This window comes from Pseudorca crassidens, chromosome 5 (assembly GCF_039906515.1).
Source record: "Pseudorca crassidens isolate mPseCra1 chromosome 5, mPseCra1.hap1, whole genome shotgun sequence".
In the NCBI taxonomy this organism is placed as follows: domain Eukaryota; kingdom Metazoa; phylum Chordata; class Mammalia; order Artiodactyla; family Delphinidae; genus Pseudorca; species Pseudorca crassidens.
Genome location: NC_090300.1, coordinates 120,671,146 through 120,695,427, shown reverse-complemented (window position 1 = coordinate 120,695,427; position 24,282 = coordinate 120,671,146). Strand labels below are relative to the sequence as shown.

Genomic DNA, 24,282 nt, shown 5'->3' with positions numbered 1-24,282 from the left:
AACAAATATTACCAAAGCAAGAAGAAAACAAAAACACATTGTAAATGATGGCATTTTCTACATAAGCCTCACTTAAGTCTTAGTCATGATCTTGTTACTTGCTGTGAGAGCTGGATCTTCTGGGAAAAAAGCTTTGAGAACCATGCATTAAGTACACATAGACCTTTAAATGTGAAGAATTTAAGCCCAAACATGTATTTGTGTTTATGTGCAATACCCACTTCTTTTCAGAATGTCTCAAACTGACCCCAAACGACCTTCTTTGTGGATGCCTACCTTCAAGGACTAGTATTTAATTGCTCTCCTATCACTCTGTCTCTCAGGGTGTGAGCCTGGCTCTGAGATCATTGTACTAATTTAAAATATTTGGAGACCAGCAAAAAGACAGACTTGAGAATATATTGGCTAAGTCCTATTCCAGGAGGCCTCACATTTTCCCTTGTGCTGAAAATGTCAAATTTTGCCCTTCAACATTTCTCTAAACAACTTTCTCCACTCAAGTCTCAATAGCAAAAAAATAACCAATAATTGAGACAGTTAAGGGGGCATGATGAGAATACTGCTCTGAAGTTTTCTTACAATTCTGGCTAGGAAAAAATAATGCAGTGCTAATGGGATCTCTGTGGCATGCATGTGAGTTAGAGCATTGTAAGAGAGCCTTGGGAAGTGTGCATGGAGGTGTAAAGTGTGGATAAAATAATGAACAAGGATGGCAAATTGATCTGGGCTATTATTTGTATTTTTAATGTGAACGTCATGTAAGGCTGTCTCCCTCAGATTCAGGAGGAGCTTGTTAAAAATGGCCCACGGGCCTGCTGGGTCAGCCTCCTCTGGGGGCGGTATTCGGGGAATCCACCTTCTTAACAAGACATCTTAAGAGATTCTCATGTTCAGGAAAGCTTGAGGGTCACTCTATACACTAAAACAGTAAAGAAAAATATTCACCAAGTGCTGTGTGTTGTGCTGGGTGTTGAAATAAAAGAGTAAATAAACCAAACACACTTCAAGAAATCCCAAAGAAAAATTATAACACCCAAGAAAGTGAACACAATTATGTGCTCCTATAGAGCAAGTTCATCCAAAACTTGAGGACTGAGTTTTTAAGTACGTTACTTTTAGCTACTTTAAATGGAAATGAATGTTCTTAACAATTAATCTAAATAATTTATTTAAGATGTTCTTAAAATGTTCTAGCTGTTACAGTCAGAAAGTTGTTTTTTTTTTTTTAATCTTATTGGGGACTTCCCTGGTGGTGCAGTGGTTAAGAATTCACCTGCCAATGCAGGGGACACGGTTTCAAGCCCTGGTCCGGGAAGATCCCACATGTCACAGAGCAACTAAGCCCACGAGTCACAACTACTGAACCTGCGTGCTGCAACTACTGAAGCCCATGCGCCTAGATCCTGTGCTCTGCAACAAGAGAAGCCACAGCAGTGAGAAGCCCACGCACTGCAATGAAGAGTAGCCCCGCCCACTGCAACTAGAGAAAGCCCGCACAACCATGAAGACCCAATGCAGTCAAAAAAATATATATATGTATATTGTAGTATAGTTGATTTACAGAGGTGTGTTACTTTTTTCTGTACAGCAAAGTGACTCAGTTATACATATATACATTCTTTTTCATATTCTTTTCTATTATGGTTTATCACAGGTTATTGAATATAGTTCCCTGTGCTATACAGTAGGACCTTATTGTTTATCCATTCTATATATAATTAAGCCCCAAACTTTTGAAAAGTTATTTGTCTAAGGCGATCTAGGATGTTTTGGCAGAACTGGAGAGGCACTTCTTCAGGACCCTGGCTTCTCCTTTTTTTGTTGCTAATATCTCTTTGATGTTTCTTCAAGGGTCGCCTGACCTCATGGCCCTTCCCCTGCTCTCTTGTCAAAGCTGATCTAATGATATGGGTATAGTGGAGAGTGCTAAGCTGGGAATCAAGAAAATGGGTGTGCACTGTGACTCTGATAGTAAATAACTTACATGGCTCTGAGCAAGCTTCTTAACTGTTTGAGTTTCCTTATCTAAAAAAAATAAATGGTAGGGTTTTTAGAGCGCTGATGTCCTTTCTCGTCCTCTTTCTATGATTCACTGAGTTCTCCATGCATTGCACTTTAAGATGGGAACAGAGGTCTTCATTTGGCAGGAAGAGAGGTCGCGTGGGGAGGAGTCTTGGATGAGTTGCCCATGAATGTTGGAGCGGGGATGTGAGCAGGGCCCCTTCGAGCCTCAAACAGAGCACCTGTTTGAGGGAGCCCAGCTCTACCTGTGACTTGGTGCGTGAGATGTGAACACATCCTATGGCTTCTCGATGATTGATTTTCCTCGTTTCAGGGGTGGAGACAGTAATGATAACTGTTCTCACAGTGTCATTATTCCCCAGGGGATGAGCAGATGTGTTTAAGGCACAGGATGGGCATTCCATAACGTTTCTTTACTGACTAAGAAGGTGTGGTTAATTCACTGCCTCACTTTACCTTCTCAAGTTGGGCTATTTATTTAACAAGTACATTCAGGGATCATGATATTCCAAGAACTGATCTAAGAGCTTCACTTTAATAGTAACTTTTTTAATCCTTATAACAAGCCTGCAAGGAACTATTATTATCCTACTATTCAGTTAAGACATTTAAGGCACATAAGCTGCCCGTGGTCACCCAGATAGCAAGCCAGGTAGGCAGTGTGGGTCCACAGTCTGTGCTCTCCATCTTTGTTCTACTAGCCTACATGAAAGATCAGAAAACAAGAAATGGGGGATGTGGGGAGTGGGCAAGACACCTATATTATTTATCGAAGAGAACATAAATTTGGTGTAGCCAAAAGGTACCATAATAACTCAGCAAAACATCTAAAATTATGTGTTAACCTACAAAACGTCCAACCGTGGGGTCCTTCTTTTGAAGAGACATTAGTCTGGCATCGGGAATATCTACAAAGCTTTTTAAATCTTTGTGGCTGTCCCTCACAGACAAACCAATGGGCGAGGATGTTCTGAATCTTGAAATAGGAGTGGCAATATTTCTTAAACATCCTCTTTCCCACACGTCTTCCTATCACACGTCTCATCGGAATAGTAACTCATGAGGAATGTTTCCCCTGATCTACTTAGAGGTCCCCAAACTCTTTCCCCAGCTCAGCAGAAGCACGTCTCACTGGCAGCTTCAGCATGCTAGCTGTATCTTCTCTCCTTTGTTACTTAGATCATTATACATTATACATTGCCTTTTTTCTTTTTCTCTTTTTAAAAACCCCTTTTACATGGGCTAAGAGAGTAAAAATTGAACATGTTGTGGGGATAAATCTCTTTACAGAAATAATCACTAAGGCTGGTTGCTTACCTGTTTTCTTTCACTCTGGTGCCTCAAATTTGACTGTGATAGTCAGTTAGGTTTTCTTTAAACAGGAGACTTTATAAAACAAGAAAATGACTAATTAAGAATAACAATGGATTGGAAATTACTGTACCTATAACTTAATATATAATAAAATCAGAATAATTTTTTTTTACAATGAACTAATATTAATTTCCAATTTTACCTTGTAATTAAATTTATTTAGTCAATTAGAAGTAAGAAAATAATTCTGCTCAGGGTTGATTTCAATGGTTACGTTTTTCTACTGCTCAAATTCTGCCAAACTTCTTAGGTAAGAGAAGATTCCACCCTGGGATGTTACTTCCTCATTTCAAGTTCCTTTGGCTACAAGCAGATGATTCTCAGCCTCTGCTTATATAATTGGTCAGAGTGTACTTTAAGTAAGAGTTCTATCCTTCATGTTTCTAAAGGAGTTCACTCCCAGCGACATGCTCCGGCAAACGCCTGCTGTTAATTACTTCTTGCCTGGGGGACCATTTCCCTTGATTGGAACATGACCCTGAAGCTCTCTGTCTCCCTTCTAGTTCTCCAACTTCTTGCTCAGCTGACTTTATGTTCTTTCACTCATTGAACTTTGACTGAACATCTACTCATGCTAGACACTGTTGGGCACTGAAGTTACCAGCGTAACTAAAAGAAAACCTCTGTGTTCTGGAGGCTCACCCTTTACAGAGGGAGAGCCGTATAAACAGACACCTACCATCTTATTTGATCAATGCCACGATAGAGATTTGCCTAGGTACCATGGCAACCTAAAAGAAAGGTATCAGTTGTATAGTAGCCAAGCGGGGGCAGAGAAGATTTCACAGGAAAAGTGACCTGTAAGTCAAGTTTTAAAAAGGAAATTGAAGTTAGGTAATGAATGATGTTGGAGAGGCCAGGGTACTCTGGAAGGAGAAGGAGCGTGTGCGGAAAAGTTAGAGAGCTGGTGCATTCAGGAAACCAAAAGAAGTTGATGTGGCTGGTCATAAAGTGTGCACAACAGCTGGGGACACTGGGATTGCAGAGATCGTCAGGGCTGGGTCATGAACGGTCTTCCATTCTATGCTAAGGTGTTTTGCTTTGTCCTGAAGGTATTCATTACTACTCCTCACTACACAAAGACCACAGAGAGTTAGTTTTCTAGCAACAAAATTTATTCCAAAATGAATATTATAAAATTGACTCAAAGGATGCCATGAGATACATATGGTGATGGACTTAGTGGTTTTTGGTTTTCTAAGGCAACAAAATCCATCATTTCTTCATTTAAAATCGTATATAGCTATGTTTTTAAAAAAGTGTTAATAATCAGGAGCTAAATTATATCATAAATAAGCATGTGTAGTATATGAAAATAACTAAATTCAAAGTTCCTGCTAATTTGCAGCTCTGTCCCGATGCCCAACTCTGAGCTTCCTGTTAACTACCTTCAACTGGGAAAAACAATGAGTCACCATACCTTTCATTGGCCAGTAGAAGTTGGGACAACCAAGATGTTTCCTGGTCCTAAACCCCGAGAACAATATTTTATTTACAAAGACTTTTCTGCCCTTCCCTCCTCCCTCCCTCCTTCCCTCCCTCCATCCCTCCCTCCCTCTCTTTCTCTCTTTCTTTCAATTTGGCACTCTTTGATAGTGTAAGCACTGTGTGCAAGAAGAAGGTGAGGCAGGGTGACACAGGAGGTAAGGGAAGAAGACGTGCTATAAAGAAAGCCAAAGACCTTTGTAAGCCATCTGTAGCAGGTGCTGTCAGAGCCTCACCCACATCCCTTGTACTTAAACCAGTTCACTGTGCTCCAGTGAAAACTTCAAGCTGTGACTGAGGCTTGGTTGGATCTGTAGAAGGTCATTCTGCTCACTCATAGCAGGCTAGAAATGCCAAGGGAAGTGAGACCCCCTCCCAGAAGCAGACTGACTGGAGTTGATGTGCAGACACCTCAACAAACCTCACCCTCCAGTGGGATAGCTCTGAGACATGAGTTTTGCAGAATTTCCCCAAATATTCCAGCAGGATTAAGCTCCAGTCACCCTGCCTTCCTGTCTCTGCCTGAGTTCCCCACTCCCTTACTGGTATTTCTTGGATGTCCAAATAAACTATCATCGTGTGAACCCTTATGTCATGCTCTGCTTCTGGGGAAATTTAAGCTAAGGCAACATGATAAGAAATGGTAGGAGGGAGTTCAAAGGTTTTAGACAAAAATAATTGCGAGAGGTCACATTGACAGCAAGAGGATAGATGAGGTGGAATTGCAAGAGGGTGGAGGCAACAAGACTCATGAGGAGAAAATTGCTAGAGTCTAAGGATAGATCATAAAGACAGAACTAGGGCACTAGGTGATGGAGGGTGGAGGCAGATGTGGAAGCAGTGGGCAGATGTCATGGCAGTAGATGGGAAGGCAGAATCAAGGCTTCGGGGGCGACTGAGAGGGAATGGTCAAAGGAATAGCAAAAGACCATCAGAAGGGGTTATCCATTCTAGGAGGCAAGAAGCAACCAACTGTGCCAGGAGCTACAGAGAGATGGTATTGCCGTGGCTCCACTGGATTGGGAATTTGAATCCTTAGTATCTCCCACAAATCACTTTTCTTGGGATGATGGGGTCAGAATTCTGACTGCAGCAGATTAAAGAACAAATGAGCTGACCAAGTGATTATAAACCAATCTTTGGAAGAACTTAGCTATAAAAGGAAGAAGAAAGAGAGTGATGGTTAATGGAATGAGGTTTAAGGTCAGAGAGGGTGTTTTTGTTGTTGTTGTTTTTTTTTTTAAATCTTTATTGGAGTATAATCTCTTTATAATGGTGTGTTAGCTTCTGCTTTATAACAAAGTGAATCAGCTATACATATATCCCCATATCTCCTCCCTCTTGCGTCTGCCTCCCACCCTCCTTATCCCACCCCTCTAGGTGGTCACAAAGCACCGAGCTGTTAAAGGCAGGGATGGCTTGAGCTGATGTGTGGGCTGCAGTGATAGAACAAGCACAGGTGAAAAGGCTGAAAACATGTCAGTTAGTAGTATAAGGTCTTCGTTCTGGAAGAGATGGTGGGGAGGGGATGAAATCATGAACATAGAAGGAACTTAACCTCACATTGCCAAGTTAAAGAGAAATCATTTACGTGCCACACACGAGGAGATGAAGGAAGTCAGGAAACTGGTCTAGGAGGGATGTCAATTGTGAAATCTCCTCTTCTGATTGTTTTCATAAGGATTCCTGAAAACTCATGTTCATGAAGAGAGTCAGAGTGCTTGTTGCAATTGCAACCCTGTGTCTTCAGCTGCGTACTACAGAAACAGAAGGTGATTATAACCAAGGATTGGGAGTGGGAAAGAAAGGGGCCAATTTGGCAAATGGGACTGTAAAATTTATGGTGCTAATGATTTTCAAACATTTTCGGAAGCAATGGAAAGAAGAATGCAAAGAAAATGAGTTTATTTTCTAAAATGCACTTTTTTGTTTTGCAGTTTTCCCTTGCTAAAATCATCTAAATTTCTGTATTTTGAAAATATAAAGACTGCACCATGTGTGTAACTTAGTACTACTCATCACTCCAGCAGTAAACAAGTGGACGAACTCTCTAGGTTTCAATAGAGCAGGTTGCTATTTCTTTACATCAACTTACTAACTTCTCTAAATTCTACCTAAGATGTATACAATGAGCACTTTTAACATCTACCCCTTCCCCAAAAAGGAGCTCTCAATATTAATCCTAAATATAGCTCTGTGTGACCTCTGTCTGCTCTTAGCAGGTTTTAGTTTTTCAGATCTTATATTTGGTGTCTAATTTCCTAAAGTCCAAGAGACAGCTGTCTGGGGGCCTGAGAGCTAAGATGATGAACATGCAGATATCAAGGAAATGGTTTTCTTACAGAAACAGCTCCATTTAGATCTGAGCATTTCCTCATTCTTGCCTGACTGTAGAGCTTCATAAATTGCAATTAGTGCTAAATTCAGTCATATCCTTTCTTGCTGGTGGGGGTGGTTAGGTTTAACTTCTTTAGCCTGCTTTAATTTAAAACAGGCCAGATCTAATTAATCTCCAGATTCCAGTAGTTTGACATTTTAACTGTGTATCCTCTAGGAAAACAAAGTACACAGATATTTGCATATCAAACCAATGGAAAGTATTAAAAATCTTTTTTTAGCATTCAAAGAAGATTTGTTTTTATTTCTAGGCAGTAACACTTTCGATTTTAGGCATTGTTTCCTCATCAGTCTGAGAAAACAAAGCATTTTGTCTACTCTTGAAGTTGGGGTTTCTAGAAGAGGATGTTACTTTTCTGCATATGGAAAGAGGAAATACCCTTGACTGGTTGATTGACTTCTTTCTCTTAGCATCTGCTTGGCTAAAGTTTAGGCTTCCTAAACTTGGTTGAATCTTGATGGTGCAAGTGAAATAGAAGATAAAGCAATTAACCACTTAAATTATGTTTGAAGTCAATCCAAGTATTCTAACATCTGGCATTTTCACATCCTGAACTATTGACGAAGACAAATCTACAGAGCAGAATATTGGTGATGAGCCAGTACCGAGCTGGGTCATTTAGGACGTGAACTAGACAGTTCGATTTCTAACACAGAGTATTTGGAATCCCTCTGGATGACTTATATCAGTGTTGTCAAATGGCTAAGCTGATAATTTTCAATCATGTCCAACTTGAAATACTGTTATGTAGTTTGATTTTATGGCATCCTCTTTCACTTTTATCTTCTATGTAGCAGTTTTGCACTTCAGTTAAGTGACTTTACACTTAACCAAACAACTGCATGCCACTTTGTTTATAGATTATTTTTTCTTCAAGTTAACTAAAAATCCTCTGATTTGCCCTAAAGGCAGTTTTGGAAATCATTGTATTAGAAATAAAGAACAGCAAGGAATCCCAGGGAGCATCTGGTCCTAACCCTTAGAGATAAGGAATCTGAGGCCAAGAGAGGCAAAGCGAACTGCCTAAACTCAAACAGCTTGTTCCTGGTTGTGGTAGACCAACTACAACATGGTTGTAATTGTTCTTGCCGCTCATGTCCACATCCACTGCCATATGCCTTTGCAGCTCCTTCCATAAAAAGGAGACATCTACTTCCCCACACCTTGAATCTGGACTTGCACTGCAACCTCCTTTGGCTGATAGAATACAGGAGAAATAAGGGTGCCAGTTCTGCAGCAATAGTTAACTAATATATAATTTTCTTTCTTTTTTTTTTTTAAGCTCCCAGAGTATTCTAGAAAATCAGCAGTACTCAGATTTTTTTTTTCTCAACTTCTGCTTCCAGCTACTTGGCAAATTTTCAAATATTTGATTTCTTTGCTTGTATGTTGTGCCACTTCTTTTACATCTTCTGCCTCATGAAGCTTTCTAAATGCGTTCTTTTCTGGTTTTGAGTTTTTAGGGACATTTTCAGCTGAGGTGGAATTTTTGATGGCGCTATTGGGCATTACTTTGTGGTACAAACTTTTAATCCACTTAACAGCTTCCAGCACATTAATTTTTTTGGCAGGCAGGTGATGTTGTCAGCTATGTCCATACTAGAAAGGCAAATTGCAGCAAGTGAGTAGCTCTTGGAATGAATAAAAAAAAATCTTTAACTAAGGGGGAGGTCAGCTTGCTGTGTTTGATAAATTTCAGTTCTTTGTCCCCTGAAGTCATGTATATTAGCATAAGGCTCGAATGGAACCATGTTATCTGAAAGCCTCTATTTATTTTGGATGATTTACTCACTTGGGGGGGGCAGGGAAAGGAAGCATGACATAATAAAATTAGCATTGAATTTGGTGATTGGAAATGTGAGTTTCAATTCTAGATCATCCACCTATTAGGTGTGTCACTTGAGAAGTCACTTAACTGCTTTTAATTCAGTTTCTTTCATTTTCAATTTCCAATTTACTTAGGGTTTTTTGTTTGTTTTTTTGAGAATAAGGTGAAGTACCTAAAGCATTTCGTAAGCTGCAAACTCTAATTTCTACTGCTCTTCTGAACTCTACATATTTTCAGTTGCTTATTGGACATTCTTTCCTGGATGTTCCACATCTAAAATCCATCTCCACACGCACTACTCAAGCTTTCATTTTCTCTTGACTTCCCTAATTCTATTCAATGACACTAACATTTTCTCAATTACCTAGGTTTCAAATCACAAAATAAGTTTTTTATGCCTCTCTCTCATTTATTCCTCATAAGGCATTTACTTATGTATTAATTTATACAACCAGCGAATGCTTATTAATCACCTGCTCTTTTCTATTGCTGCATACCCTCCTTTCAGTCCCATCCCTATGTTTCAAACTAGTGTTTGCTCCATGTAATCTCTTTATTTCAAATTCTGCTCCTCTGGATTTGGCATCCACCTTGGATCCCTCAGCCTAGACCTTGACCACATTTTATCATTCTCTCTTAGTCTTCTCACCAGTTCCAGTGTCTCTTGTCTCTGGCAATAAGAACATCCTATTTCTAGTCTGTGTCCTTTAGGACCTCCCTCCTCACCCCCAATAGCCAGTGGTGCCACTAATCCAATTTGTTCCCATCCCCGTCTCCTTGACAGAAGAAGGGAATCAGACACTCTGACACTGAGGGTATTACCTAATTGTAATAAACCTTTCCTCATTTATGAAATAAGAGGGATACTGGCTACAAACTACCTCACTAGGTCATTGTGAAATGAGATACACATATGACTGGCACAGGAGAAGCACTCACAACCTACGAGTTCTTCCCAAAGACCTGGATGTGGTTGTACAATGCTAAATGCAATACTCCCAGGCTTCCCTGGTGGCGCAGTGGTCGAGAGTCCGCGTGCCGATGCAGGGGACACGGGTTCGTGCCCCAGTCTGGGAAGATCCCACATGCCGCGGAGCGGCTGGGCCCGTGAGCCATGGCCGCTGAGCCTGTGCGTCCGGAGCCTGTGCTCTGCAACGGGAGAGGCCACAACAGTGAGAGGCCCGCGTACCGCAAAAAATAAATAAATAAATAAATAAATGCAATACTCCCCATCCTGCTGACAATTCAAAATAAAAGCATCTTAGAATCTAATTAAGGAGATGAGAACGACATGTTTAATACAATTTATGTATACGGATAGAGTATGAAATGCAGTGCAGGTGAGTGAGTACTAAGTATGAAGTAAGTTTACTCAAGGAAGACAAGCAGGTAGTGACTTGTAAAGAAACTAAGAGATATGAATTTGTGAAAAGAGAGCAAGAGAATATTTTAGGTGTGAAAAATTACACAGGAAAATTCTCAAGAGCAAAACAAAGTGTGACATTGGGGCACTGGCCTGATGAAATGGAGACAATGGCTTTTAGGTTAAAGACTGTGGCACCAGGTACTGCAGACTTCAATTCTTTAAGACTTCAACTTAAAGAATTTGTAAATCTTTTGATAATGTATTAAACGTTATCTCTAAATCCACTTCAAATGCATTGTTTTAAATGTGAAATAATATTTGTGGAAGGAAAAATTTGGCTACATTGAAGCAACCATCCTTCCAAGGGAGGTTTTTCTCAATTACTCAATTATTTATGAACATTAATTCCCTTCCCTTTCTATGTGAATTGGGCTAGAAAATCACAAATGTGTCTTTGGGTTTGTCTAATTCAGGTCCTGCATATTTTACAAATGAGGAACAGAGGGAGGGAGGTTAAATGTCTTTCACAAGGTCGTAGCTAGACAGTGGCCAAGATGAAACTTAAACTTCTCTCCAGGTTTTCAATCTCATGCCTTAAAAAATATACTGAAGGACTTAGGATAGTCAAGATGATATTAAAGACAAAGAGCAAAGCTGGAGTACATCCACTACCAGATAGCAAGACTTGCTCTAAAGCTATAGTAATTAAGAAAGTGTATAATTGGCACAAAGATTGACCAGTGGAATATGATAGAGATTCCAAAAACATGTCTATTGATACTTGGAAACAGTGCCTTGATTTGATAAGGACGCCAGTTCACTTCAACAGAAAATCGATGGTCTTCTCAAAAAATAGCATTGGGTCAACTGGATGTATCAGTGAAAAACAGACAAGCAAAAAGAACGTAGAATCCTACCTCGAATTCACCAAACAGAGAAATTAATTTGAAATGGATCACAGACATTACGTATGAAAGCTAAATCCATCAAGCTTCTTGAATAAAACATAGAGAATATCCTCATGACTTTGAAATAGGTAACGATTCCTTAACTAAGACACAAAAGCCACTAACAAAAAGGAAAGATTAATAAATAATTAAATTTAATTGTTTAATGAATACATAATTTAAAAATGCTCTTTAAATGACAGCAGATGAAAATCAAGCCACAGGCTTGGAAAAGATTGATGTAATACACATGTGTGTGTGTGTGTGTGTGTGTGTGTGTGTGTGTGTGTGTGTGTATTTGTCAGTGTTCATCAACAGAATATAAAGAACTTTTACAAATAAATAAATAACTCTTACAAAGAAATAATTTAGAAATAAATAACTCTTACAAAGAAAAAAATACCCAGACAACTCAATTAAGAATGGGTGAAAGATTTGAACAAACATTTCTTAGAGTCGAAAAGGCTAAGAAACATGAAAAGGAGTTCAACATTGTTAAAACCACAATTAAAACACACATGTCAGGGTTTCCCTGGTGGCGCAGTGGTTGAGAGTCTGCCTGCTGATGCAGGGGACGCGGGTTCGTGCCCCGGTCCGGGAAGATCCCACATGCCGCGGAGCGGCTGGGCCCGTGAGCCATGGCCGCTGAGCCTGCGCGTCCGGAGCCTGTGCTCCGCAACGGGAGAGGCCACAACGGTGAGAGGCCCGCGTACCGCAAAGAAACACACACACACAGATGCCAGAACAGCTAAAATTAAGAAGGTAAGTTACAGCTCAATTTTTAAAAATTGGCAATGGTGTTATTTCCTGAAACAAATAGTTTACCATTAGAAATCTTGGAGGAAAATTTGCCTCATTTCTCTTAGGCTAATAAATACTTCAAACGTTTGCTCTTGTCATCCCAGCACCATAGCTCCCAATCCTTGTGTCATCATGGCCCACACAGACAATGCTGATATTTATGGCACCTGGTACGTTACACAGCCGGAAGGGACAGGTCTGGGATTTCTAGTTCCTCGAGGCCCTGCCTGGTGGCCTGGATGCATATCAGTATTTTGGATTGGCCAACTCTGTGAAAATAAACACTGTTTTAGCATCATTAAACAAAGCATTGGCATAAGGCAGATACGGTCTGAGGTTGTTCTGGACAATGGTACATAAAAAGAGAAATTCAACAAGTAGACACTGATGGCTGTTCTGTGGCACATATTTTCCTTGATACTAAATTTATACTGTACCAAAAGCAAAGAGATTAACAGTAGACAACCATGTGTACTTCCTAGTGTCATGAAATCTTACCAAGGAAAAGCCTTTCAATTTAGTTGAGAAAAAGGTTGTATTCCAGAGTCATTAGCATCATGCAGCTCACACAGAGTGCTCTCTGGAGCTAGTGAGCAGATCTTCTCTTGAAATTTATTGGATAGAAGATACTAGTTATATTTGCTATTACCTATATATATCTTTTATATTAAATTAAAATGTTAAAGGTCTATTAATGGAAAAAATGACAATTTTATTTGTAGTTATACTGCTTCCTTTTTTTTTTTTTTTTTTTTTGCGGTATGCGGGCCTCTCACTGCTGTGGCCTCTCCCGTTGCGGAGCACAGGCTCCGGACACGCAGGCTCAGCGGCCATGGCTCATGGGCCCAGCTGCTCCGCGGCACGTGGGATCCTCCCGCACCGGGGCACGAACCCGTGTCCCCTGCATCGGCAGGCGGACTCTCAACCACTGTGCCACCAGGGAAGCCCCATCGTTTTAAGTTAAATACACTTTTTCCATTTAGTTTAGTGTTGTCAGATATTTTAAAACTCATTTATTCCAGTTTGCTCACAAAGTTTAAAGCCATCTTCCATTCATTGCAGTTTTCTACAGGAGTTTGGAAAAAGATGCAAGAACCTTGAGACCTTGAGATTATTCAATTCTATGCCATATGCCTTACAGATGAAATTGAGGCACAGAGATATCATTTATGGATATCATTTATGGATCATTCTTCTCCCACTCCCACTAGAATATCCCTTTAAGAAATATTTTTCTTCTCTACCGTATCTGTAAATCACTACTTTCTAAAATGTATCTCTTAAAAGTCCCCAAATCTTATTCTTTATCAAATTCTAGTTTGGTTGCAAGAAACATTGACAATCTTTACCAGATAAAGCTAGAAATCTCAGCATTTCAAAACCAACACATTTCTGTAAACATGTATCTGACAAATATGGCTCTCTTTAGCTGTTCTTCAAAATCTGTCCCTGAAAAGTTAATATTTATTGTTTGTTACAAGAATGTACTTTCTCTTTCTCCTCTCCTCTCTTCTCCCTCCCTCTCCCTCTTCTCTCCCTTTCTCTCTCCCTCTCTTTTCCTTTGATACTAGATGATTTAAAAATGGGAAAACAATGTTATCTTGGTTAACCAGCTAATAGAGATGATGGTAATACTGCCTATGCATTATTTCCAAATTGTTGGGTATTTTATGTTCTACTATTCTAATTAGCTTCTTCAAAATTCATGGCTTTACATCTGTCCTTTGTTTATGAAATTTTAGAAATGGACCAGAAACAATAAATGATTATTTATTGAGTTAAGACATTCCTTTGCAATGAAAAAGATGGTGTGATTTATAATTATTTCAATTTAATTTAAGGAAGTGTCACCTGGGGATATGGGGGTCTCAGAATTGTCTGTACTATAATTTCATGCAGCAGTCCACAAATTTGAATATAAACATTAGATTTACCTCTATCTAACTTGAAAGTCATTTCCTCTCCCTCACTCTAACTTTACCATTTTCCCTGCTCTGAAATATCCATCACGAGTATCAGGAGCTAGAGGGATTCTAGATATCCTCTAGACCAGAGTTTTCAACTGGTGTGTACAACTGGTGTACTGGTGTGTACAACTGGTGTGTACCTGCTGATACACTGTGAATGGTTATAGATGTGTTGAGATAGCATCTCCTTGGAACCTGAAGTGGCTGGTAGGGCCTTGAGGAAACTTCTGTTTTTTGTGTGTGCTTTTATGTAAAAAATGTTGAGAAAGACTTAGTCTATCTCTTTTGTTTCGTTGATAAAGAAGCTGAAAAACCCTTTGAGTTTGGGAGGCTTTGTCACGAAGTCCCTTAGTTCTAGGTCTAGGTCTAGAATCCAGATCTTGTGGCTTCTGCTCTGATGTACTTTGGTCATGACACACACTTCCTTCCTTCTCTTCGAGTGAGACAGTGAAATTTAGTGGCTGCTCGTGTTACGCACTTTAATTGGAAGACGTGACCAAACTAATTCATGCTAGCAGTCTGCTGAATTCTTCCTGGAATTCACTTTATACACTTCGGTATCAATTTATATAAACAGATTTTAAGACAGATTCTATCACCACTTTTTTTATAGAAGTGGGAAATCAGCATTCAGAGAAGTTAAGTGACTTGTCAAGGATTTCATAGTAAGTTACAGAATTCAAATGCAGGTCTGTCTGGTTCCAAAGCTTAAGATCTTTGCACACTACCGTAATAACTACCTGTTGGAATGAAAAGTAACTGTCATCTTACAGCGTATAGAAATTATGTCTGCGGAGGATATAGATAAAACGCAGTTAATTTTCAGCATCTGAGAAAAGAAGGATGTGAAGGGAGGCAATTCTGCCCTTTGAATTAGCCATGACTTTTGGGGAGTGGGTGCCTGGTATAACATGAAACACCTCAGAGACCTTTTGCAGAAAGAATCTTAGGATATTTTATTGTTTTTATTGCTTCTACCAGATATAAGTATTAGGAAAATTTCAAGTTGAAGAAAAAGTACAGAGAGAAAATTTTTACAAAGATTTAAAAAGTTAGATACTACAGTTTTATCTTTGGATTCTCCCAATAGCCACCTCCTCCCAAATGACAGGAGTCCATGAAACAGAAGGATTACAAGGAGGGATCTCTGACTCTAAATTGTACCACAAATAGGTAGTTTGAAGAAACAAGTTCTCTAATCATTGTATGTGGGAAATAACTGATGTCTTAAAACAAGCAAATGATCTTGCTGTGATTTTTGTCAAAGAGTATTCTTCTTGTATTTTCTTCTAAGAGTTTTATAGTGTCCGGTCTTACGCTTAGGTCTGAAACTAACACAACATTGTAAAGCAACTATACCCCAATTTTAAAAATTGGGAAAAAAACCAAGCAAATGAGAATCAGAGAGAAAAAATTAACAGCAAAATACCATGGCACGTGGATTTGGCCTTTTAGAAGCTATTGAAAGATTTCAGGCTTTCCTTGGACGGATGGCTGACTCTTGATCTGAGGAGGAAAATGAGCCCAGAACTTCCTGTTGTGCTGGAATTCAAGAAACTCTGAGAATGTGAAGATGTTCTTTGCTAGAATACAATTACTGAAAGTCTGTCAATGGCCAAAGGACATAATTGGGCATCAAGAATATGGGAGATGGGCTTCCCTGGTGGCGCAGCGGTTGAGAGTCCGCCTGCCGATGCAGGGGACACGGGTTCGTGCCCCGGTCCGGGAAGATCCCACATGCCGCGGAGCGGCTGGGCCCGTGAGCCATGGCCGCTGAGGCTGCGCGTCCGGAGCCTGTGCTCCGCAACGGGAGAGGCCACAGCAGTGAGAGGCCCGCATACCGAAAAAAAAGATCATTGGGGAATTTAACTATGGAAAGTGCTTTGGCTATCTTGTCATATAACAAACCACCCCAGGATTCAGTGGCTTAAAAAAACAATAATTTCTTTTCTCACAGTCTTGTAACTCGGGCAGGCCTCTTGGGGGACAGCTCTCTGCTCCATTTGGCATAGCTACGGTGGCTCGTCGGGGACTTGGGGATTTACTCCCAAGATGGTCTCTCCTACAGCGCTAGCGCACTGGCTCTGTCTGCCAACTTGGAGAGCAGCTGGGGCCGTCACAGGAGCCTTCAATGTTCCTTCATGTAGGTATCTCTATGTGCTGTTTGACCTTCCTCACAACAGGACAGATGGGTTCAAAGAAGAAGGAAGTGGAAGTTGGCAGTCCTCTTAAAGACTAGGCTTAGATCGAGCGCAGTGATACAGCTGCCACATTCTAGAAACTTATCAGTGTAGTCACAGCCTCAGCCTCATTCAGGGGATTGGAGAAATAGACGCCCTCTCTCTGCGGGGGGTGTGACATAAGGAGGTTGTTTGAAGTTATCAAGGAATAATGTTTAAGTGTAGCAAGGGCATTCTGATTATCTAAGAAAATTTCAAAAAAATTTTAGAGATACAAAGTGAAGGTATGTAGGAGTGAATGGCTTTTTGTTTGGGGTTTAAAATATTTTAGCAGGAAAGAAGAAGGATAAGGATAAAACAAAATATCTTGATAATTTTTTTTCATATAGGTGATGGAAATACAAAGGTATTATTTATTTATTTATTTATTAACATCTTTATTGGAGTATAATTGCTTTACAATGGTGTGTTAGTTTCTGCTTTATAACAAAGTGAATCAGCTACACATATGCATATATCCCCATATCTCTTCCCTCTTGCATCTCCCTCCCTCCCGCCCTCCCTATCCCACCCCTCCAGGTGGTCACAAAGCACCGAGCTGATCTCCCTGTGCTATGCGGCTGCTTCCCACTAGCTATCTACTTTACATTTGGTAGTGTATATATGTCAAAGGTATTATTGAACTCTACTTTTGAGCATGTGTGACAATTTTTTAAAAATATTGGGATTTGAAGTAATGTTATTGCTCCTAAAAGAGACCCTAAGGAAGAGATTCAAAGTTTTAGTTTCATCTGGTTTTGATTAAATTTTAATATTACATCTTCTCAAAATATACCTTAAATAATACTCCCCACAGGTACTAACTTTGAGAAAGTATGCAGAAAGAGCGAACCTTACAGGGGTGCTTAGGCTGTTGGTAGGAATCATAGAAAGGCAGCTAAACACAGAAGGCTGCTTGACATCAGTGCCTATGATGTCTGATTCTTTCATCCAAGAGTGTGAGGACTTAATGCTTTGAGCTTCTGCATCGATATTCAGACCCTGAAGGGAAGGGAAAGGGAACTGCAGCCAGTGCCCACGACTCTGACCTCACTGACCCTCTGCATCAGTGCCAACAACTGTCAATCTGCAGACCAATTCTTATATGAGAAGAACAGCTCTAATTAATGAGTAAGCACTCAGTCAGGTAGTCTGTTACATGAAATTCAAAGCTTTCTTAGCTAATAACATTCCAAAGCAGAAGTTGTCAATGCAACTCTCCACATATTCCTAATTAAAGGATAAGGGACTACTGTAGATGCGCTTTCCGGGAGTACTAGAAATAAATGTGGCTTAAAGGAAAAATAAGTCTGGGACCAGCTGAAGAATAAGCCTGTTTGCAAGATGTAAATTTAACTTTGCAGCAATTCTACCTTAGCATTTATAGTCAAAAGAATGAAAAGCAGGGACACACATAGAGTTATGTACACTCATGTTCATAGCAGCATTATTCACAATAGTCAAAAGGTAAAAGCAACCTAAGTGTCCATCAACAAATGAATAGGTAAACGAAATGTAGTACACATATACAATGAATATTATTTAGCCTTAAAAAAGAAAGAAATTCTGACACACACTACAACATGTGTGAGCCTTGAAGACATTATGCTGGGTGAAAGAAGCCAATTAACAAAAGACAAATACTGCATGATTCCACTTAAATGAGGTATATAGAATAGTGAAATTCTTAGAAAGTAGAATGGTGGTAGGGGCTGGGGAGGGAGGAATTGGGAGTTAGTGTTTAATAGGTATAGAGTTTCAGTTTTATAAGACAGACAAATTCTGGAGATGGATGGTGATAATGTTTGCACAGCAATGTGAATATACTTAATGCTACAAAACTGTACATTAAAAAATGGTTAGAATGGAAAATTTTAAGCTATGTATATTTTACCACCATAAAAAGTGCTTATGTCAGTATCTTTCTATATAAGAGATCCAACATTATTTTAATTAATGGAAGAGATAAAAGGCACGGGAAGTGGGGAGGCACATGGTACCAGAGCCTCAAATTAACCCTTTGAAGGGAATGTGTTACTTTTATATTGGAGGATGACATTTTCTTCAGGGTGTGTTTCATATTCTCAATTTAGTTAGGTAGGCCTATGATTATTTTCACTGCATTCTTCTTCCAGGTTTTAGGAATATTATTGCCACCTTTGAAATCTCTTTACAAAGATCATGGTAAGTCTTATTCTCTCATTTTGTTAGTCAGCGTTCCTCATTAATTTAGAAAATTGTTCAATAAAGACCCATCTCATTTGATAATGGTCTGTGAATCCTGGGATTATGGCAAGGATTTTACTTCGTAGTAATCTCCCAGAACTGTCCAAACAGCTGTGGAGGCAAGAGAGAGCTACAGGGGGCACAGCAACAGGGGGCTAAATCTGACCAAAATGAATCTTTTCTGCTTTTCGCTGGTAAGTGTTTTTTTATATGCACCATTTATATCCTCTTTTTTATTTTATTGTATGGAATTCGGGTTTACCCTAAACTTCCTAAGTGTTATACTAATACATTTTAAGGTCTCATAAGAGAGTCCACATCAGGAAAAGGAGGAAGCATGTTTTCATTAAAGAACGTAAGCCGACTGTATTCAGAGGAAGTAATTCACAAAAAAGTATACATTTATCTATAACAATGACTAATTACTTAAAATTTTTATACTGAATTTCTAAGTGGAATATGTAAATAGTATTTTTGAGGAACTATTTTCTTTTTTTTTATTATTGAATATGAGTTTTTTTTTTTCAAAATATGCTGCATTTGGGTTGCTGGTTTTGCTTTGGGACATTCCTAGGAATCAAAATTTCTTCTTTATTGTTTGAGTAATGAATTCTGTTCGATGTTGGTTTGGTTAACCTACCATGAGGCAGCTTTCTGAGTTACACAGCACTGTAAATGCAAGGAACAATAGATTAATCCACTCCTGCAGATGTGCTCATTCAGGGTGTAAGCACCTCTCAAATTCTTTTTTACATTATTGCTTTTTTTTTTTCTTTAGCCTGAAGTGGATCAGTGGAAGTTAGCAGGTAGTCATAGATCTGGAAATACTTTATAACTCTAACCTGCAATTGTGACCATCTGCTAATGCAGAAAATGGATTTCAAAAATAATTTTATTCATTTCTATATGTGTTTACAGCAGAGTATTATGCCTATTCATTGGTTTTTCAAGATGTCTGTGGGAGATCCCTGTCATTTGAGGAAATAAAGTGGTTTACTATGATGTTTGTTTTCTTTCCAAATTGCAAAGAAGATTAACGTAAGTGCTAGAGATGGCGCTGACATAGGTTGTAATACCTAAACAAGAGGCAGTTTAAGTCAAGATAAGGGATTTAATCTTAGAGCATCTTGAAAAATAAAATGCAATTGTGAGTTGTGGCAGGCTGAATCACTGAGTTCAGTTTGCCTATATAGTCCCAATTTACAAAATAAATGCCAGTGCTCAACTTTGCTTTGTGCCATATAAATCTGACTGGAGAAATCCCATTTCGGGTGATTTAAGTGGTATTGTGCATTCTTCTCTAGTTGCTCTACAAGAGCTATATGAGGTTTACATGAATATACTTCCCATGGAGAGAGGCAGTGTAGCGGCACAGATGATTGTGTTCTGAAATCACTCTAAATGGTACTATAATCAGTATGCTAATGTTTCTATAACATAGCATAGCTCAGCATACTGTGGCATACACTTTGTAATCCTGCTACGAAAGACATATAACCACATAATGAGCATGATTGTCTTTCTCTGTAATATAGGCAAGAAGGCACATACTCAAAAAGGATTGCTTCAAAGCTATGCCTCATGGACTCAATTTGACTGCAACTCTTTTCCATCTTTTAAAGTTATCCTTAAAAAGTTCCTTGCTCAGAAACATATTGGATTAGGCTGAGCCATCATGAACACTCACTAAAATTATGTAAGCATTCCAAAGTTTATATGTGATCAAAATTAATTACTGCTTTGATAAGAAAATGTCCACAAGGTACTTGGGGAAAAAAATCAAAACTATTTTAGGTATTTTTATTCCTTCCTGGGGAATAAATAAATAACGTTATTTAGCGTATGGGCTCTCAACCAGGGTGTTGTGACACCCTACTGTGCTGTTATGAGCTGTGAAAAAGGGGCGGGGTTACAGTTTTTGCCAGGAATTTGTGCATAATTCAAAACATATTTTATCTGTGCCTGTAGGAATGTGAACATATGGGACACAGCATTTTAAAAAAGAGATTTAAAACTACTGATTTAGTGGAACATTTACAGAATTAAAAAGTGGAAGTGGATATAAATATATTGACCTTTAAATCTCTAGGAAGGAGGTGATTTAAAATATTGAGCATCACCTAAAAATTAGCACTAAGGAAAGTCAGTGAAAGAGTTAAACTTCTCTTAAGTGTAGGGGGAAATTGTAAATCTTTTAGTAAATGGGGTTTTTAAGAGAAATATAAAGCCAAACTTAATGAACTACCCATTTTGAACCAAGGATACTATAAATAATCCATTAAAGGTGATTGGTATTATTTTGGATCTATAAACTCCAAACGGGGTCTATCTTTCAAAAGGGAGGCAGAAATATCCTTTTATGTGTGCCACTCTGAATCCAGAATTTTTCTTAGAGTTTTACATCGTGATGAGGTTTTTAGAAAGCTTGCTCATTAGAAGCAAGGTGATTTTCTTGTTGAGCTCATCATATAGTTACAGAGTTTAATTTGACTTTGTAACCCAATAAGGCTACAAATCAATTATCCCTGAACCATTCCTTCAGTGATTCAAAATGCTGCCTTTATGTTTATTTGGTTTATATATTTTATCCCAATGGTTTATCTCCATCCTTCTCTTTATGACTGTTCTACATACTATTAAGGTAATTCTAACGCCAACTAGATACCTTACTCAGAATACCCTCTCCTTGTCTTTCTTCAAAATGTGGACTTCTAAAGTCTCTGTGCTTCTATATAAATACAGAAGCATCTTATCAAGTTATATGAAAATCTTTGATAGGATTTTGATTAAAATGAATTTGAATTTTACACCTTTAGGGGAAATTGACTTCATTATGAGGTTGAGGCCTCTCATCTGCAAATATGGATAGCTCTTCATTTATTCTAATCTTCTTTCATGGTCTTTAATGATGTTTTATAATTTTCTCTATAAAATTCTTTTTTAAAGAATTTTTTTAATTTAATTTATTTTTTTTATACAGCAGGTTCTTATTAGTTATTTTATACATATTAGTGTATATATGTCAATCCCAATCTTTTGCTAACTTTATTGCTAGCAGTCTAAGAATTTTGGTTGCTGTTATTATTATTTTTCCTGATTTGCTTTTGCTGATTTATAGATACATTATTGATTTTCAGATATTGATACTGCAAATAAGTAGTTTTGCTGAATTTCTAAAATTCTGGTAGTCTGTGGTTTTTAATGCAGGTAATCTGTAAGTTTTCCTCTTCTTTAGCAATTATACCATTCTCAGCTTCTCTCTCTCTTTTATAACATTGACAAGTAAAAACACTATAATGGCAGGCATCCTAGTCTTGTTTCTAACATTCATTTAATTACCTTTAATTGCATCTTCCTGAGGTTTTTGATAAATAACTCTAATGAGGTTGAGGAAGTCCTTCTTTTCCCAGTTTGCTGAGATTTTATCAAGGATGAATAATAATAAATCTTTCAAATGCCTTAGAATATTTATTGAAATTATAAGCTTTCTTTTAAACACGTTACAGTATATTTAAATATTGAAACATCTTATATTCCTGTATTAAACACTAACTGGCCATGGTATATTTTAAAATACATTACTAAATTTAATTTTGTTAACACTACATTTAGGATTTCTTAAAACTATAAGTAAAATTAGTTCATAGTTTTCTTGAAATGACGAGAAATATCTGTCATTTTATTTTTCTAGAATTCCTATTAATCTGATGTTGTAACGCCTCAAAACGTCCTCCACACTTTTACCCGAATATTTCATGTGTTTTCTATTTATCCTTTTATGCTGCACCCTGGGTGAACTCCTCAGCATTTGCTAATTCTTTTGAGAGGTCCAGAGTTCATCCCAATTTTTGATTATTTAACACAAATTTCTATGATTACATTATTCATTTTCAAGACTTTTTAATTATTTAGTGTTTGTTTCCTTTCTGCCTGTTTTGGTTTCATCACAGGTTATTTATTTTTAATTGTATATTCCGTTTTTATTTAGCTCTGTGAAGATGATAAATATTTTTCCTGAAATTATTTTTCATCCATTTTATGATTTTAATTTCATCTGGAATGGAAATGGCTTTATTTTCAGATTGTCAATTCAGTTGACTCTCTTTCTCAGCATTCGATCCCTTCCTGTGTTTTGGCTAATGTTGAACGATAACTCTTTTTCTCTTCTCTCTCTGTGTGTCTCTCTGTGTGTCTCTTCTCTGTCTCTCCCTCTCCCACTCCTCTCCCTTTCACCTCCATCCTCCCCTCTCTCTCTCTTCTCTCCTTCCTGGCCTCTTTACATTTCTCCATTTGGTTGTAAGGCATAAATCTCCAGTCTCTCCGAGGCCCCAGTTAAGAACCAAGGCTTACATTGCTGGTCCAGGGATCTCATCCCAAGGTGATATTTGATGTATTACTGATCCATTACCGAGCCAGCTGGCAGCTTGTTTCTGATCTCAGTGTGCCAGCTGCATTGTTGAATTTTGCTTTTCTGACCTACAGCTTCCTAGAAGCAAGAGCCCCAGCATCTATGGGTAGGAGATATTTTCAACCTCTTTTCATAGCTGTGGGTACTGCTGCAGCCCATGGATTTCAGCACAGAGTTCGCTTTATGTGGAGGAAAGCTATTACACATTACACCACCAGGCCCAAGATCCATGAAGGCTGCCCGTTTGTGGGTGGACAACTAACAGGTCCAAAGCCTAACTTCCATTCACCACTTTGTGCTTCTGTTAGGTTTTTGGTTTCCCTACATATTTAGGTATTTAGAGCACAAATGTCTTAGGGCTTACTTAAGTCTTTCAAATTTTCCCAATAATTTGCCATGTGTTTGGAGCAGAAGTTACTTGAATTATGGAACTGTAGAACACATTGGTTGAAATTTTTAAAGGTAGACAATGTGAATACAATTCAATCTTAACTTTGCTTGTATCTTAATAAAATATATTTTTAAAGATGAGAACATTTTCAGTGCAACACTCATTGTTTAAAGCAAAAAACTTTTTCATAATCCAGCAGACCTTTGTTTTGATGCCACCATTATCAGCCTCCCCAGTTACTATGTCTAGAAATTTTCAATATATTAAGTGTATACCTCTTTCCCTTAAGATTGTTTCCAGATGACGCCATAACTAGACCAATTCTGTCTTAAAAGGAAAAAAAACATAAGAAGCCAATTCAGTTAAGTTTGCTTCCCAAATACAAAGGGGATTTAACACAGAGTTTACAATGGATTTCAATGCAAACTCATACATTTTAAAATTCATTATTCCATGAAAATATAAAAACAAATGAACAATATTATTTATTAAGACAAATACTGTAAACATTAACATGAATGCCTTTATTGTACTTGTGAAATACTTTTGCTGTTTCAAAGCAAACACTGTATTCATTTCATCCTGAGAGTTCCTCTGTAAGGTGGATAAAACTGCAGCTTTACAGTTGAGGAAGCTGAAGTACAACAGATTGTGTTTCTTATACAAGGACATGTACTAATTAATACTAATTAGTCCCCTAATTAGAGGGATACATATAACTAAAACCTATGACCTGACACCCAACACAGATTATTGGTGTCCAAATAGGTCTTTATTTAGTACCTCGAACTTTATGTCTTCATCATGCTTCTTGAGAAATTGCCACATTTTGTGCATGGCTCCCCAACAC

General features: G+C 38.3%; 1 protein-coding gene across 2 annotated transcripts in view; it reads left to right on the top strand.

The window, feature by feature from the left end:
• Positions 1–24,282, top strand: part of SAMSN1 (SAM domain, SH3 domain and nuclear localization signals 1) — a 455,109-nt gene that overhangs the window by 303,239 nt on the left and 127,588 nt on the right. The gene's annotated exons all lie outside the window — the stretch shown is intronic.